Source organism: Pecten maximus, chromosome 5 (assembly GCF_902652985.1).
Source record: "Pecten maximus chromosome 5, xPecMax1.1, whole genome shotgun sequence".
Classification (NCBI taxonomy): Eukaryota; Metazoa; Mollusca; class Bivalvia; order Pectinida; family Pectinidae; genus Pecten; species Pecten maximus.
The window spans coordinates 47,971,879-47,988,312 of NC_047019.1; the positions used below are offsets into that span (position 1 = coordinate 47,971,879).

A 16,434-nucleotide genomic window follows, 5' to 3' on the forward strand; every position below is an offset into this window, starting at 1 on the left:
TACTATGTCAGGGGTGGCCAACAGGTATCACCCCAATACTATGTCAGGGGTGGCCAACAGGTATCATCCCAATACTATGTCAGGGGTGGCCAACAGGTATCATCCCAATACTATGTCAGGGGTGGCCAACAGGTATCATCCCAATACTATGTCAGGGGTGGCCAACAGGTATCATCCCAATACTATGTCAGGGGTGGCCAACAGGTATCATCCCAATACTATGTCAGGGGTGGCCAACAGGTATCATCCCAATACTATGTCAGGGGTGGTGACAATACTTAACTACCAACATCTCACCATCCTACAGTTCACAGGGTCAATTACAAAAAATAACCAACAGAGAAACATTAAATGTAGCACCTCCCAACAGCTTATCAGTTTTGATGTAGAAAAGTCACAGAATTGAGTAATGGCTAAAATAGGACAGTGATAGTTGTGTTCTTTTGTTTAGCCTCCTTACATCAGTCTCCTGTGTATTGTGCCGTTATCCAGTTTTGTGGTTTTGGGGAGAGATAAGTCTTTCAGTAACGATACTAATCCAGTAGTTTAATAATTATATTTCTTGTAGTTGAAGAAAAGAATAAGATGGCATAGCTTATTTCATCTAAAATAGACGGCTCTGTTAGAATTAATACTTTCCACTATAGATATACTTAGTTAGCTCTGTTAGAATGAATACTTTCTGCTATAGATATATTTAGTTAGCTCTGTTAGAATGAATACTCTCCATTAGATATACTTAGTTAGCTCTGTTAGAATTAATACTTTCCACTATAGATATACTTAGTTAGCTCTGTTAGAATGAATACTCTCCACTAGATATATTTAGTTAGCTCTGTTAGAATGAATACTTTCCACTAGATATACTTAGTTAGCTCTGTTAGAATGAATACTTTCCACTAGATATACTTAGTTGAGTATGAGATTTTGGATTAGAATCAACTTTCTGTTTCCCTGTTAAACTGTCAATATAATGAGATGTAGGATTAGAATCAACTTTCTGTTTTCCTGTTAAACTGTCAATATAATGAGATGTAGGATTAGAATCAACTTTCTGTTTCCCTGTTAAACTGTACCGTAGTATTCCTCACATGTTCCTAGTCCCATTTATTTATCGGTTTTTAAAAAAAAATGTGTGTGTTTCTAACAGAGAAAGTTCCTTTATTTTAGTACCAGTGCTACCCTGTGATGAGTTGCCTCCTCTTATATGAACCATACAAGTGGAGGCCATACATGCCCTCCCTTGGAACCCCACTTCAGTCAGATATTTTTTTTTTCTGGCTTGGCATTCAACAAACAGAAGTACCCTGTCCTTGATAAGGACCTCCTAGTTACCTTTATTTAACATTACATACATGTATGTTACATGTACTTAACTTGTGATAAACATTCTTGTGTTATGAGCTAATGTAGAATTATTTTTGTTGTATTTTTGTCACAGAATGATGCTGTTGGCAATACTGTTGGCATTTATTAGTCCCCTTTGATAAAACTGTAGATAACTTTAAGTTTCTTCCTATCCGTCTGTGTGTCCGTCGGTCTGTCAAACCGTCTACTCAGTTTTCCACACTTTTCTCAGTCATGCTTCAAAATATGCTGGTGAAAGTTGGTATGTAACTTAAGTATGAGTAGCTACAGATCAAGTTTGTGTTTCAGGGTTTTTGGATCAAGATCACTGCGGGGGCTGGTAGGGGACATGTATTGCTTTAGCAATACGCAGCATGCTTGTTTAATGAAAATAGAACATGGATCTAAGTAGGACATGGTTTTAACATATCCAAGGGATCTCTGTACAACCCAGCTATACAAAGCTACAACCCAGCTATACAAAGTAACAGCCCTGCTATATAAAGTTACAGTCCAGCTATCCAACACTACAACCCAGCTATACAAAGCTACAACCCAGCTATACAAAGTAACAGCCCTGCTATATAAAGTTACAGTCCAGCTATACAAAGTAACAGCCCTGCTATATAAAGCTACAGCCCAGCTATATAAAGTAACAGCCCTGCTATATAAAGTAACAGCCCAAATATATAAAGTAACAGCCCAGCTATACAAAGTTACAGCTCAGCTATATAAAGTTACAGCCCAGCTATATAAAGTAACAGTCCAGCTATATAAAGCTTCAGCTCAGCTGTATAAAGTAACAGCCCTGCTATATAAAGTTACAGCTCAGCTATATAAAGTTACAGCCCAGCTATACAAAGTTACAGCCCAGCTATATAAAGTTACAGCTCAGCTATAAAGTAACAGTCCAGCTATATAAAGCTTCAGCTCAGCTATATAAAGTTACAGCTCAGCTATACAAAGTTACAGCTCAGCTATATAAAGTTACAGCCCAGCTATAAAGTAACAGTCCAGCTATATAAAGCTTCAGCTCAGCTATATAAAGTTACAGCTCAGCTATATAAAGTTACAGCCCAGCTATACAAAGTAACAGCCCAGCTATACAAAGTAACAGTCCTGCTATATAAAGTAACAGCCCTGCTATACAAAGTAACAGCCCTGCTATATAAAGTAACAGCCCTTCTATACAAAGTAACAACCCTGCTATATAAAGTAACAGCCCAGCTATATAAAGTAACAGCCCTGCTATATAAAGTTACAGTCCAGCAATACAAAGTAACAGCCCTGCTATATAAAGTAACAGCCCAGCTATACAAAGTAACAGCCCTGCTATATAAAGTTACAGTCCAGCTATACAAAGTAACAGTCCAGCTATATAAAGTAACAGCCCAGCTATACAAAGTAACAGCCCTGCTATATAAAGTAACAGCCCAGCTATACAACGTTACAGCTCAGCTATATAAAGTAACAGTCCAGCTATACAACGTTACAGCTCAGCTATATAAAGTAACAGTCCAGCTATACAAAGTAACAGTCCAGCTATATAAAGTTACAGCCCAGCTATATAAAATAACAGCCCAGCTATACAAAGTAACAGCCTTGGTATATAAAGACACAACCCAGCTATATAAAGCTTCAGCCCAGCTATATAAAGTTACAACCCTGGTTTATAAAGACACAGCTCAGCTATAACCCAGCTATATCTGGGGAAATTTTCTTCCAAGTAATCAAATGATTATTGATCAATAATTGATCATCAATCATTTAAGAAATGTTGATGATGGATCATGAAATTTATATTGATTCCCAACACTAATAACAAGTGTGTTACCCTGCATTACCAGACCAATCCATCAAGTGTGTTACCCTGCATTACCAGACTAATCCATCAAGTGTGTTACCCTGCATTGCCAGACCAGTCCATTATTGTACGTACCTGTTATAGATACACTGTACAATCTAGTCAGGTCTTAAGAGGCTCAGTAGAACACATCACCACACTACAGTATTTATTGACCAATGGGATCTGTTCTAATCAATCTACCACTTAGTATCATATCTCTGTGCCATCTCCATGTTTGGTGCACGCCAAGATTTCTAGTCACTATCTATTATGTACAGACAATGGATGAGTGTTCATGATCTTTGACTCCATGTTAGGGGAACCAGGATGGTAGGTTATGATAAACAGGAATGAAGTGTGTGTACGAGGCATGTTACTGTTAAACAGGGTATCAGTGTGATGAAGATGAAACGAGTAAAGTGTAGGTGTACGCGGCTTGTACATGTCACTGTTAAACAGGGCTATTGTCAGTGTTCTAGTGATGCAGTTTATTATGTGCAATATTTGTGATCTATAAGATCACCACAAATTTCTATGTAATTTATTTGTTGTACAAGATAAAATACCAAACCCACCGACCCTATACCTGTTATAACCTGGCTACCTGGTTAACAGGATATTTTTATCATTTGCTCAACTTAGTTATAACAAGTAGTATTCTCTATTTGTTTTTTTCTTCTTTCATATGGATATTGATGAAAGTATTTATCTAGGAAATGTTTCGGTTATATTTCTTTATTACATTGTTTTGAATCATTGTCAAAATTATGAAGGTCCCACTGCACTCGAACTTATCAAAATATCACCAATTATTTACTAAGGAGGAGTTAGTCTCGAATAGTTTCAGAAATATTATTGGCTCTTTTTCAATGTATGTTAATGTGGGATTAGGAATTGAAAGTTTCATACTTTGACTTTTCTTGTAAGGAGTGTGACTTGTTTGTGTGGCATGAAGTGTGACTTGTTTGTGTGGCTTGGAACGTGACTTGTTTGTGTGGCTTGGAACGTGACTTGTGTGGCAAGGAATAGATTTTTTTGTGCAACAAGAGGAGTGTGATTTTTGGCGAGAAAGGTGGCATGAATTGTTTGTAGTAAGGAACATGACTTGTGTAGAAAGGAGTGTAATGTTGGTGTCTAAGAAAGGGTGAATTGTGTCTGTGTCCAAAGGAGGGATTGACTTGTATCCTTTTTAAGGTAGACAGATAAAGGTCTAATACCTTCATTGAAATGTTTATATAATTTTAGGTGTGTACCTTTTTCTCTTGGTAGAGGAAATATATCTTGGATCAAAATCCTTGATATAAGCAGAAATAATTGAAGATTGATGTGATATGTTCTTGTCCTATTTTATGAAATATTTTTACACTTTAAATCTTATTGACTGACTGCGTGTTTATAGTGACATAAGATTATTTAATGGTATGTACCAAGGGTTTTATAGACCTTGATGGTGTTTATATTATGGTCAGATGTAGGTGGCTAGGATCTGCAGAGAATCTTGTATTACAAGTATATTATTTAAAATGTTATAAGTAAGAGTATGGTTGTATGGGAGAGCGATATGGTTGTATGGGAGAGACGATTTTTATGTATGGCTTTGTTTTGGTGGATGAATGCATTGTACACCACTACATGGACGATATATTGTATACTTATACTAGGGTTGAATGTACAGGAGGGTTATATTGTACAAACGTTACCAAGGGAGTGTCATATCATGTGTGTTGCTTGCACATATATTTTAAAAATTTTGATACTTGACGTTTACTAAGACAATTAGTGTGTATCCTAAGTATGTATGTGTGACACATGTTGACCTTTGTTCATGTGTAATGACGGAATTTGATACTCAATATTTCCAAGAAGGCGTGCATGCCGTTGAATTGCAATAAACATGATGAATCCTTATTTCACAGTGTTTATCAGTTTGTTCCATTTTTAGCTCACCTGGACCGAAGGTCCGGTGAGCTTATGCCATGGTGCGGCGTCCATCGTCCATCGTCCGTCGTCCGTCCGTCAACATTTGCTTCAAATCGCTATTAGTCAAAAAGTTTTTATTGGATTTTGACCAAATTTGGTCAGAAACATCCTTGGCAGAAGGGGATCAGATTTTGCATAAATGGTGACTCTGACCCCCAAGGGGCCTGAGGGACGGGGCCCAATAGGGGAAATTGAGGCAATTCCTTTAAATCGCTACTAGTCATAAAGTTATGAATGGATTTGAACCCAATTTGGTCAGAAACATCCTTTGGGAAAGGGGAACAGATTTTGTATAAATGGTTACTCTGACCCCCAAGGGGCCAAAGGGGCGGGGCCTAATGGAGAAATAGAGGTAATTCCTTCAAATCGCTACTAGTCATAAAGTTATGAATGGCTTTGAACCCAATTTGGTCAGAAACATCCTTCAGGGAAGGGGAACAGATTTTGCATAAACGGTGACTCTGACCCCCAAGGGGCCAAAGGGGCGGGGCCTAATGGGGAAATAGAGGTAATTCCTTAAAATCGCTACTAGTCATAAAGTTATGAATGGATTTGAACCCAATTTGGTAAGAAACATTCTTGGGGGAAGGGGAACAGATTTTGCATAAATGGTGACTCTGACCCCCGAGGGGCAAAAGGGGCAGGGCCCCATATGGGAAATAGAAGTAATTCCTTTAAATCACTACTAGTCATAAATGCATGTTGTAAACTCTGAGAGAGTCTGGACTTCATTATTTCTTTAAAGCAGTTGGGATCCCCACGCTATAACCATATATAGCATTGTTTGAGATTAACAAACAAAAGGAATTGAACATGAACATTATTTTGACATTTGGTCAAATCAAACCAGGTGAGCGATACAGGCCCCATGGGCCTCTTGTATAAAATTATCTCCCCTGGCTTTTTGAGTAGATGTTAGATTATCTCCCCTATCCTCTGATGTTACATGTCTGTGATGTCCTAGTCCTCTAATGTTATATGTCTGTGATGTCCTACAGTCCTCTAATGTTATATGTCTGTGATGTCCTACAGTCCTCTAATGTTATATGTCTGTGATGTCCTACAGTCCTCTAATGTTACATGTCTGTGATGTCCTAGTCCTCTGTTATAATGATTAATCCTCTAAGGTTATATGTTTTGTGGTGTGTTATAATCCTCTAAGGTTATATGTTTTGAGGTGTTATAATCCTCTAAGGTTATATGTTTTGTGGTGTTATAATCCTCTAAGGTTATATGTTTTGTGGTGTGTTATAATCCTCTAAGGTTATATGTTTTGTGGTGTGTTATAATCCTCTAAGGTTATATGTTTTGTGGTGTTATAATCCTCTAAGGTTATATGTTTTGTGGTGTGTTATAATCCTCTAAGGTTATATGTTTTGTGGTGTGTTATAATCCTCTAAGGTTATATGTTTTGTGGTGTTATAATCCTCTAAGGTTATATGTTTTGTGGTGTTATAATCCTCTAAGGTTATATGTTTTGAGGTGTTATAATCCTCTAAGGTTATATGTTTTGTGGTGTTATAATCCTCTAAGGTTATATGTTTTGTGGTGTTATAATCCTCTAAGGTTATATGTTTTGTGGTGTTATAATCCTCTAAGGTTATATGTTTTGTGGTGTTATAATCCTCTAAGGTTATATGTTTTGTGGTGTTATAATCCTCTAAGGTTATATGTTTTGTGGTGTGTTATAATCCTCTAAGGTTATATGTTTTGTGGTGTTATAATCCTCTAAGGTTATATGTTTTGTGGTGTGTTATAATCCTCTAAGGTTATATGTTTTGTGGGTGTTATAATCCTCTAAGGTTATATGTTTTGTGGTGTTATATTCCTCTAAGGTTATATGTTTTGTGGTGTGTTATAATCCTCTAAGGTTATATGTTTTGTGGTGTGTTATAATCCTCTAAGGTTATATGTTTTGTGGTGTTATAATCCTCTAAGGTTATATGTTTTGTGGTGTTATAATCCTCTAAGGTTATATGTTTTGTGGTGTTATAGTCCTCTAAGGTTATATGTTTTGTGGTGTTTATAATCCTCTAAGGTTATATGTTTTGTGGTGTGTTATAATCCTCTAAGGTTATATGTTTTGTGGTGTTATAATCCTCTAAGGTTATATGTTTTGTGGTGTGTTATAATCCTCTAAGGTTATATGTTTTGTGGTGTTATAATCCTCTAAGGTTATATGTTTTGTGGTGTTATAATCCTCTAAGGTTATATGTTTTGTGGTGTTATAATCCTCTAAGGTTATATGTTTTGTGGTGTTATAATCCTCTAAGGTTATATGTTTTGTGGTGTTATAATCCTCTAAGGTTATATGTTTTGTGGTGTTATAATCCTCTAAGGTTATATGTTTTGTGGTGTGTTATAATCCTCTAAGGTTATATGTTTTGTGGTGTTATAATCCTCTAAGGTTATATGTTTTGTGGTGTTATAATCCTCTAAGGTTATATGTTTTGTGGTGTGTTATAATCCTCTAAGGTTATATGTTTTGTGGTGTGTTATAATCCTCTAAGGTTATATGTTTTGTGGTGTGTTATAATCCTCTAAGGTTATATGTTTTGTGGTGTTATAATCCTCTAAGGTTATATGTTTTGTGGTGTGTTATAATCCTCTAAGGTTATATGTTTTGTGGTGTGTTATAATCCTCTAATGTTATATATTTGTGGTGTGTTATAATCCTCTAAGGTTATATGTTTTGTGGTGTGTTATAATCCTCTAAGGTTATATGTTTTGTGGTGTGTTATAATCCTCTAAGGTTATATGTTTTGTGGTGTTATAATCCTCTAAGGTTATATGTTTTGTGGTGTGTTATAATCCTCTAAGGTTATATGTTTTGTGGTGTGTTATAATCCTCTAAGGTTATATGTTTTGTGGTGTGTTATAATCCTCTAAGGTTATATGTTTTGTGGTGTGTTATAATCCTCTAAGGTTATATGTTTTGTGGTGTTATAATCCTCTAAGGTTATATGTTTTGTGGTGTGTTATAATCCTCTAAGGTTATATGTTTTGTGGTGTGTTATAATCCTCTAAGGTTATATGTTTTGTGGTGTTATAATCCTCTAAGGTTATATGTTTTGTGGTGTTATAATCCTCTAAGGTTATATGTTTTGTGGTGTGTTATAATCCTCTAAGGTTATATGTTTTGTGGTGTTATAATCCTCTAAGGTTATATGTTTTGTGGTGTTATAATCCTCTAAGGTTATATGTTTTGTGGTGTGTTATAATCCTCTAAGGTTATATGTTTTGTGGTGTTATAATCCTCTAAGGTTATATGTTTTGTGGTGTTATAATCCTCTAAGGTTATATGTTTTGTGGTGTTATAATCCTCTAAGGTTATATGTTTTGTGGTGGTTATAATCCTCTAAGGTTATATGTTTTGTGGTGTTATAATCCTCTAAGGTTATATGTTTTGTGGTGTTATAATCCTCTAAGGTTATATGTTTTGTGGTGTGTTATAATCCTCTAAGGTTATATGTTTTGTGGTGTGTTATAATCCTCTAAGGTTATATGTTTTGTGGTGTTATAATCCTCTAAGGTTATATGTTTTGTGGTGTGTTATAATCCTCTAAGGTTATATGTTTTGTGGTGTGTTATAATCCTCTAAGGTTATATGTTTTGTGGTGTGTTATAATCCTCTAAGGTTATATGTTTTGTGGTGTGTTATAATCCTCTAAGGTTATATGTTTTGTGGTGTTATAATCCTCTAAGGTTATATGTTTTGTGGTGTTATAATCCTCTAAGGTTATATGTTTTGTGGTGTGTTATAATCCTCTAAGGTTATATGTTTGTGGTGTGTTATAATCCTCTAAGGTTATATGTTTTTGTGGTGTGTTATAATCCTCTAAGGTTATATGTTTTGTGGTGTTATAATCCTCTAAGGTTATATGTTTTGTGGTGTGTTATAATCCTCTAAGGTTATATGTTTTGTGGTGTGTTATAATCCTCTAAGGTTATATGTTTTGTGGTGTGTTATAATCCTCTAAGGTTATATGTTTGTGGTGTGTTATAATCCTCTAAGGTTATATGTTTTGTGGTGTGTTATAATCCTCTAAGGTTATATGTTTTGTGGTGTGTTATAATCCTCTAAGGTTATATGTTTTGTGGTGTGTTATAATCCTCTAAGGTTATATGTTTTGTGGTGTTATAATCCTCTAAGGTTATATGTTTTGTGGTGTGTTATAATCCTCTAGGGTTATATATTTTGGGTGTGTTATAATCCTCTAAGGTTATATGTTTTGTGGTGTGTTATAATCCTCTAAGGTTATATGTTTTGTGGTGTGTTATAATCCTCTAAGGTTATATGTTTTGTGGTGTTATAATCCTCTAAGGTTATATGTTTTGTGGTGTGTTATAATCCTCTAAGGTTATATGTTTTGTGGTGTTATAATCCTCTAAGGTTATATGTTTTGTGGTGTTATAATCCTCTAAGGTTATATGTTTTGTGGTGTTATAATCCTCTAAGGTTATATGTTTTGTGGTGTTATAATCCTCTAAGGTTATATGTTTTGTGGTGTGTTATAATCCTCTAAGGTTATATGTTTTGTGGTGTGTTATAATCCTCTAAGGTTATATGTTTTGTGGTGTTATAATCCTCTAAGGTTATATGTTTTGTGGTGTTATAATCCTCTAAGGTTATATGTTTTGTGGTGTTATAATCCTCTAAGGTTATATGTTTTGTGGTGTTATAATCCTCTAAGGTTATATGTTTTGTGGTGTTATAATCCTCTAAGGTTATATGTTTTGTGGTGTGTTATAAGTCCTCTAAGGTTATATGTTTTGTGGTGTGTTATAATCCTCTAAGGTTATATGTTTTGTGGTGTTATAATCCTCTAAGGTTATATGTTTTGTGGTGTTATAATCCTCTAAGGTTATATGTTTTGTGATGTGTTATAGTCCTCTAGTGTTTTATAACATATATTTAGGAAATACGTTTGTTGTTATTGAAATAGATATTAATTCTTATTTCTGTTTTCATTCAGTTAGTACAGGAACCATGGAAGATACCTGTGCAGCTTCATTAATCATTTGTGCAAATCCAAAACTGACCCGCCGAGTTGTTTTATCAGTTGATTTTCATTCCATCCTGGCGTGATCTCACAAGAAACACACAAATGTTGTATTACAAAATTTATTAGAAATGTTACAAATAGCATAACATATGATAAAACAAGGGGTTTACAATTTCATTGATCAATACACATATTACACAAGTTCCTTAAATACACAAAACTTATTAATTTGTACAAGACTGTGATATGAACATTTTTATTGGTTATAGGAAGACAACTAGTAGTATTGTAAGGCTATCATTCATCGCTATCATCTGCTGGGTTAAACTACAGTTTTAGAGTTTTGTATGGTAACAGTTTGAGATATCATTGGTATTCTAAGGAGATACTTGTATACAGGTGAATTATTAGTGTTTTTAAGGAGAGACTAGTATCACTGTACTGAAATCTTGACTCCTCTCAAAAATAAGCAACATCTATTCAATCAATATTATCTACAAATTGTCTGTCCCTGAGGACAACACCTCCCAATCGCCAACTTACATACTCCACTGGGATCAACAACCGGTATTAAGTTAACATTGCACAGTTTAAATAAATAGTGATGCTCAGCATATGACTTTCAGTCTGAGCGAATGACATTCAGCCTCAGCCAATGAATTTCAGCCTTAGCCAATGACTTTCAGCCTCAGACAATGAATTTCAGCCTTAGCCAATGACTTTCATCCTCAGCCTCAGCCAATGACTTTCAGCCTCAGCCTCAGCCAATGACTTTCAGCCTCAGCCGATGACTTTCAGCCTCAGCCTCAGCCAATGACTTTCAGCCTCAGCCTCAGCCAATGACTTTCAGCCTCAGCCGATGACTTTCAGCCTCAGCCGATGACTTTCAGCCACACATCTTCCAAAGCAAGAGTTACATTAAGATACTAAGTTACCACTTTTGTAGAGATCATAAGTGAACACAATCTCGGGAATTTCAAGGATGAACCTTGGAGTGACAAAAGAATGGCAGATAGAACAACATGGATAAACTGTTTGGATACTACAAAATTATATAAAATCCACAACTTTAGAAACAAATGTAACATTCACCATTTATACATGAAGAAAACTGGGCTAGTAGTCATAGCGGACAACCATCAAACATTTGTATCATGTAAATATCGGGCAAGAAGACAAAATTCAGAAAACTGGACAAGGGATCAAAAGGCCGATTGACCTGGTATACTGATCTGTGAACAAAGTTTCATATCAGTATAATAAGTTGATCTGTGAACAAAGTTTCATATCAGTATAATAAGTATTTTAGACTCCCTTAATGATAGAAAAGGAACATAACTCCTCAAGAAATCATTCAAATACATGTATTGCAAAAATAATCAAGTGTGAATGTTGTATATAGACCTGATGCCCACTTGCTTTCATTACATGAAATGGTATACAGCCGTGAACTAGACAATTATTCATCCCCAGATTGACATATGCCCTGATTCTTACATACCCAACACATGACTGAGAGGTGTCAATATCTATACTGATTGGTATTTCATGGTGAAGAAAAATATATTTCACAATAATTTGTGTGGACCCTTGTACCTAGCACTACAAGTGGGTAAATGTATAATAATAGTGTTCATAAATAGTATGGAGTTTAAAAAATATAGAACATTATAAATATATTGGACCTAAGAAATACTATTTGTATTCAAATTGTGCGTACACCTCCATTCTATCAAAAATTACAATATCATAAGACCACAGCCTACTTCATGTAAAATACAATATCATAAGACCACAGTCTACTTCATGTAAAATACAATATCATAAGACCACAGCCTACTTCATGTAAAATACAATATCATAAGACCACAGTCTACTTCATGTAAAATACAATATCATAAGACCACAGTCTACTTCATGTAAAATACAATATCATAAGACCACAGCCTACTTCATGTAAAATACAATATCATAAGACCACAGTCTACTTCATGTAAAATACAATATCATAAGACCACAGTCTACTTCATGTAAAATACAATATCATAAGACCACAGTCTACTTCATGTAAAATACAATATCATAAGACCACAGTCTACTTCATGTAAAATACAATATCATAAGACTACAGTCTACTTCATGTAAAATACAATATCATAAGACCACAGTCTACTTCATGTAAAATACAATATCATAAGACCACAGTCTACTTCATGTAAAATACAATATCATAAGACCACAGTCTACTTCATGTAAAATACAATATCATAAGACCACAGTCTACTTCATGTAAAATACAATATCATAAGACTACAGTCTACTTCATGTAAAATACAATATCATAAGACCACAGTCTACTTCATGTAAAATACAATATCATAAGACCACAGTCTACTTCATGTAAAATACAATATAAAAGGGTAACGGTCCCACTCGCTCATACAACTGTGTCAAATGCCTATATAAATACAAATGTTACTGATACAAACCTGTGATGTCAAGATATATACATATATCATAAACAACCATGGCTAAAATGCACACTTACCATAGTAACAACCATGGCTAAAAGACACTCTTACCAAAGTTACAACCATGGCTACAAGACACTCTTACCATAGTTAACATTATGGCTACAAGGCACTCTCACCATAGTTACAACCATGGCTACAAGACAAACTCTCACCATAGTTACAACCATGGCTACAAGACAAACTCTTACCATAGTTACAACCATGGTTACAAGACAAACTCTTAAAGGTACAACCATGGCTACAAGACAAACTCTTACCATAGTTACAACCATGGCTACAAGACAAACTCTTACCATAGTTACAACCATGGCTACAAGACAAACTTACCAAAGTTACAACCCTGGCTAAAAGACACTCTTACCAAAGTTACAACCATGGCTACAAGACACTCTTACCAAAGTTACAACCATGGCTACAAGACAAACTCTTATAGGTACAACCATGGCTAAATAAAAGGAACTCTCACCATAGCAACAACCATGACTAAAAGGAACCCTCACCATAGTAACAACCATGGCTACAAGGCACTCTCACCATAGTAACAACCATGACAACAAGGCACTCTCACCATAGTTAAATCCATGACAACAAGGCACTCTTAACATAGTAACAACCATGACAACAAGGCACTCTCACCATAGTTACAACCATGACAACAAGGCACTCTCACCATAGTAACAACCATGGCTACAAGGCACTCTCACCATAGTTACAACCATGACAACAAGGCACTCTCACCATAGTAACAACCATGGCTACAAAGCACACTCTTACTATAGTTACAACAACGGCTAAAAGGCACTCTCACCATAGTTACAACCATGGCTACAAGGCACTCTCACCATAGTTACAACCATGACAACAAGGCACTCTCACCATAGTTACAACCATGACAACAAGGCACTCTCACCATAGTTACAACCATGACAACAATGCACTCTCACCATAGTTACAACCATGACAACAAGGCACAATCACCATAGTAACAACCATGGCTACAAGGCACACTCTTACTATAGTTACAACAACGGCTAAAAGGCACTCTCACCATAGTTACAACCATGACAACAAGGCACTCTCACCATAGTTACAACCATGACAACAAGGCACTCTCACCATAGTTACAACCATGGCAACAAGGCACTCTTACCATTGTTAATACCATGACAACAAGGCACTCCAACCATAGAAACAACCATGGCTACAAGGCACTTTCACCATAGTTACAACCATGGCTACAAGGCACTCTCACCATAGTTACAACCATGACAATAAGACACTCTCACCATAGTTACAACGATGACAACAAGGCACTCACACCATAGCAACGACCATGTCTACAAGGCACTCACATAATAATGACTTTGTTATTGAGTTATTACACTTGTAAAAGTTAACATGTCAATAAAGCAGACACTTAACACCCATATTACAATTGTAGTTATGTATTGTTCTGGTGCATACCGCATATACATATACAGCAATATCTTGCAATAAAAGCTGTTATCTTAAGTTTTATGTATGTTTATGTTGGTGTTTACAATTAATGTTTCCAGTATGAATTTTATTACATTGTTTCAAATGACATTTGAGTTCATTTATAACATGTTAAAACAGGAAGAAAACATTTCACAATCAGTATCTTTCCTAAAATATTTTCAACAAGCAGTCCTTTCTGCATGGATATTCAAACATATGCAAAAAATATTCACCGAGTAAAAAAAAAGTACAAAACACCTGAGATTTGATTGTCAAAATAACCATTCACGACACCACAAACAATACTCATACATAGTAATGCTAAAACAATGGTCTACTTTTAAAGTATTAGGTATAAATGAAAAAAACGTGTATATATAAATATATAATACTTAAAATTATACCATGTATACTCAATTAAAAATTCAATGTGTGATTTCAAGAATGTGTAACACTCTATACCTCTCTACTAAATACTGCTTTACCCGAAATGGTAATCAAACAGGCCATGAAATCTAGGTCAATATAAGGTCAGTAACCTTAGCAACAAAAATATCGGGCCCGGTAATTATGTAACTGGCCATATCAATGTAATATCAGGCCAGTAATGTAATATCAAGCCGGTAATGTAACTGGCCATAGTAATGTAATATCAGGCCAGTAATGTAATATCAGGCCAGTAATGTAATTGGCCATAGTAATGTAATATCAGGCCAGTATATATATATAAATGTAACTGGCCATGATAATGTAATATTAGGCCGGTAATGTAATATCAGGCCAGTAATGTAACTGGCCATAGTAACGTAATATCAGGCCGGTAATGTAACTGGCCATAGTAATGTAATATCAGGCCTGTAATGTAACTGGCCATAGTAATATAATATCAGGCCGGTAATGTAACTGGCCATAGTAATGTAATATCAGGCCGGTAATGTAACTGGCCATAGTAATGTAATATTAGGCCGGTAATGTAACTGGCCATAGTAATGTAATATCAGGCCGGTAATGTAACTGACCATAGTAATATAATATCATATTCAGGCCAGTAATGTACCTGGCCATAGTAATGTAATATCAGGCCAGTAATGTAACTGGCCATAGTAATGTAGTATCAGGCCGGTAATGTAACTGGCCAAAGTAATGTAATATCAGGCCAGTAATGTAACTGGCCAGAGTAATGTAATATCAGGCCAGTAATGTAACTGGCCAGAATAATGTAATATCAGGCCGGTAATGTAACTGGCCATATAATGTAATATCAGGCCGGTAATGTAACTGGCCATAGTAATGTAAAATCAGGCCGGTAATGTAAATGGCCATATAATGTAATATCAGGCCAATAATGTAACTGGCCATAGTAATGTAATATCAGGCCAGTAATGTAACTGGCCATTTTAATATAATTTCAGGCCGGTAATGTAACTGGCCATATTATGTCAAAGTAATGTAATATCAGGCCGGTAATGTAACTGGCCATAGTAATATAACATCAGGCCGGTAATGTAACTGGCCATATTAATGTAATATCAGGCCAGTAATGTAACTGGCCATAGTAATATAATATCAGGCCGGTAATGTAACTGGCCATAGTAATGTAATATCAGGCCGGTAATCCATACTATAAACAGATCATCTGATGTCAATCTGACAAAAATACATAATCTCACAGGCAGATCAAACTTATAGATTCAAATTTTTTCAACACCACAATTCTTGATGATAAGTCTACCAAGGCTTTCTAGTCCAGTACTTATATATATTAATATTCTTGTTTTAAAGCATTAAAAACTACATTCATGAAATCTCCGGACGGAAACAGTGTTGATCAATATCATTATATATAAATTATCGTGTAGTCGCCTCTCCCCAGGATCACAGCTAGCCTGTATTTAGGACCACCTATCCTTAAGTCACAGCTAGCCTGTATTTAGGACCACCTATCCTTAAGTCACAGCTAGACTGTAGGTAGGACCACCTATCCTTAAGTCACAGCTAGCCTGCAGCTAGGATCGCCTCTCCCGAAGTCACAGCTAGGCCTGCCACACCCTAAGTTACAGTTAGCCCCTCCCAAATCACAGCTAGCTCCTCTCTAGGATCAAAACAAGCCTATAGCTACCTGACTAGGCACTTCCCAGGATCACAGCTAGCCTGAAGCTAGGCTTTCATCTCCCCAACTAGCCTGTAGCTAGGCTTTCATCTCCCCAACACCACAGCTAGCCTGCAGCTAGGCTACCATCTC

The 16,434-nt window shown here is 35.7% G+C and overlaps 1 protein-coding gene and 1 long non-coding RNA gene across 6 annotated transcripts in view; one reads left to right on the forward strand and one right to left on the reverse strand.

The window, feature by feature from the left end:
• LOC117328230 (DENN domain-containing protein 5B-like) overlaps positions 1 to 5,101 on the forward strand; it is a 66,762-nt gene extending 61,661 nt beyond the window's left edge. For all 5 annotated transcript variants that reach the window (XM_033885682.1, XM_033885685.1, XM_033885684.1 and 2 more), the window contains one exon: positions 61 to 5,101. The gene's annotated coding sequence lies outside the window, so the exon portion shown is untranslated. The remainder of the gene's footprint in view (positions 1 to 60) is intronic.
• Positions 5,102 to 10,282: 5,181 nt separating this feature from the next.
• Positions 10,283 to 11,442, reverse strand: LOC117328233. Its single transcript, XR_004532930.1, has 2 exons — positions 10,998 to 11,442; positions 10,283 to 10,798 (listed from the first exon to the last, which is right to left on the reverse strand). It is a non-coding gene; the product is annotated as an uncharacterized LOC117328233 (long non-coding RNA).
• Positions 11,443 to 16,434: the final 4,992 nt, after the last annotated feature.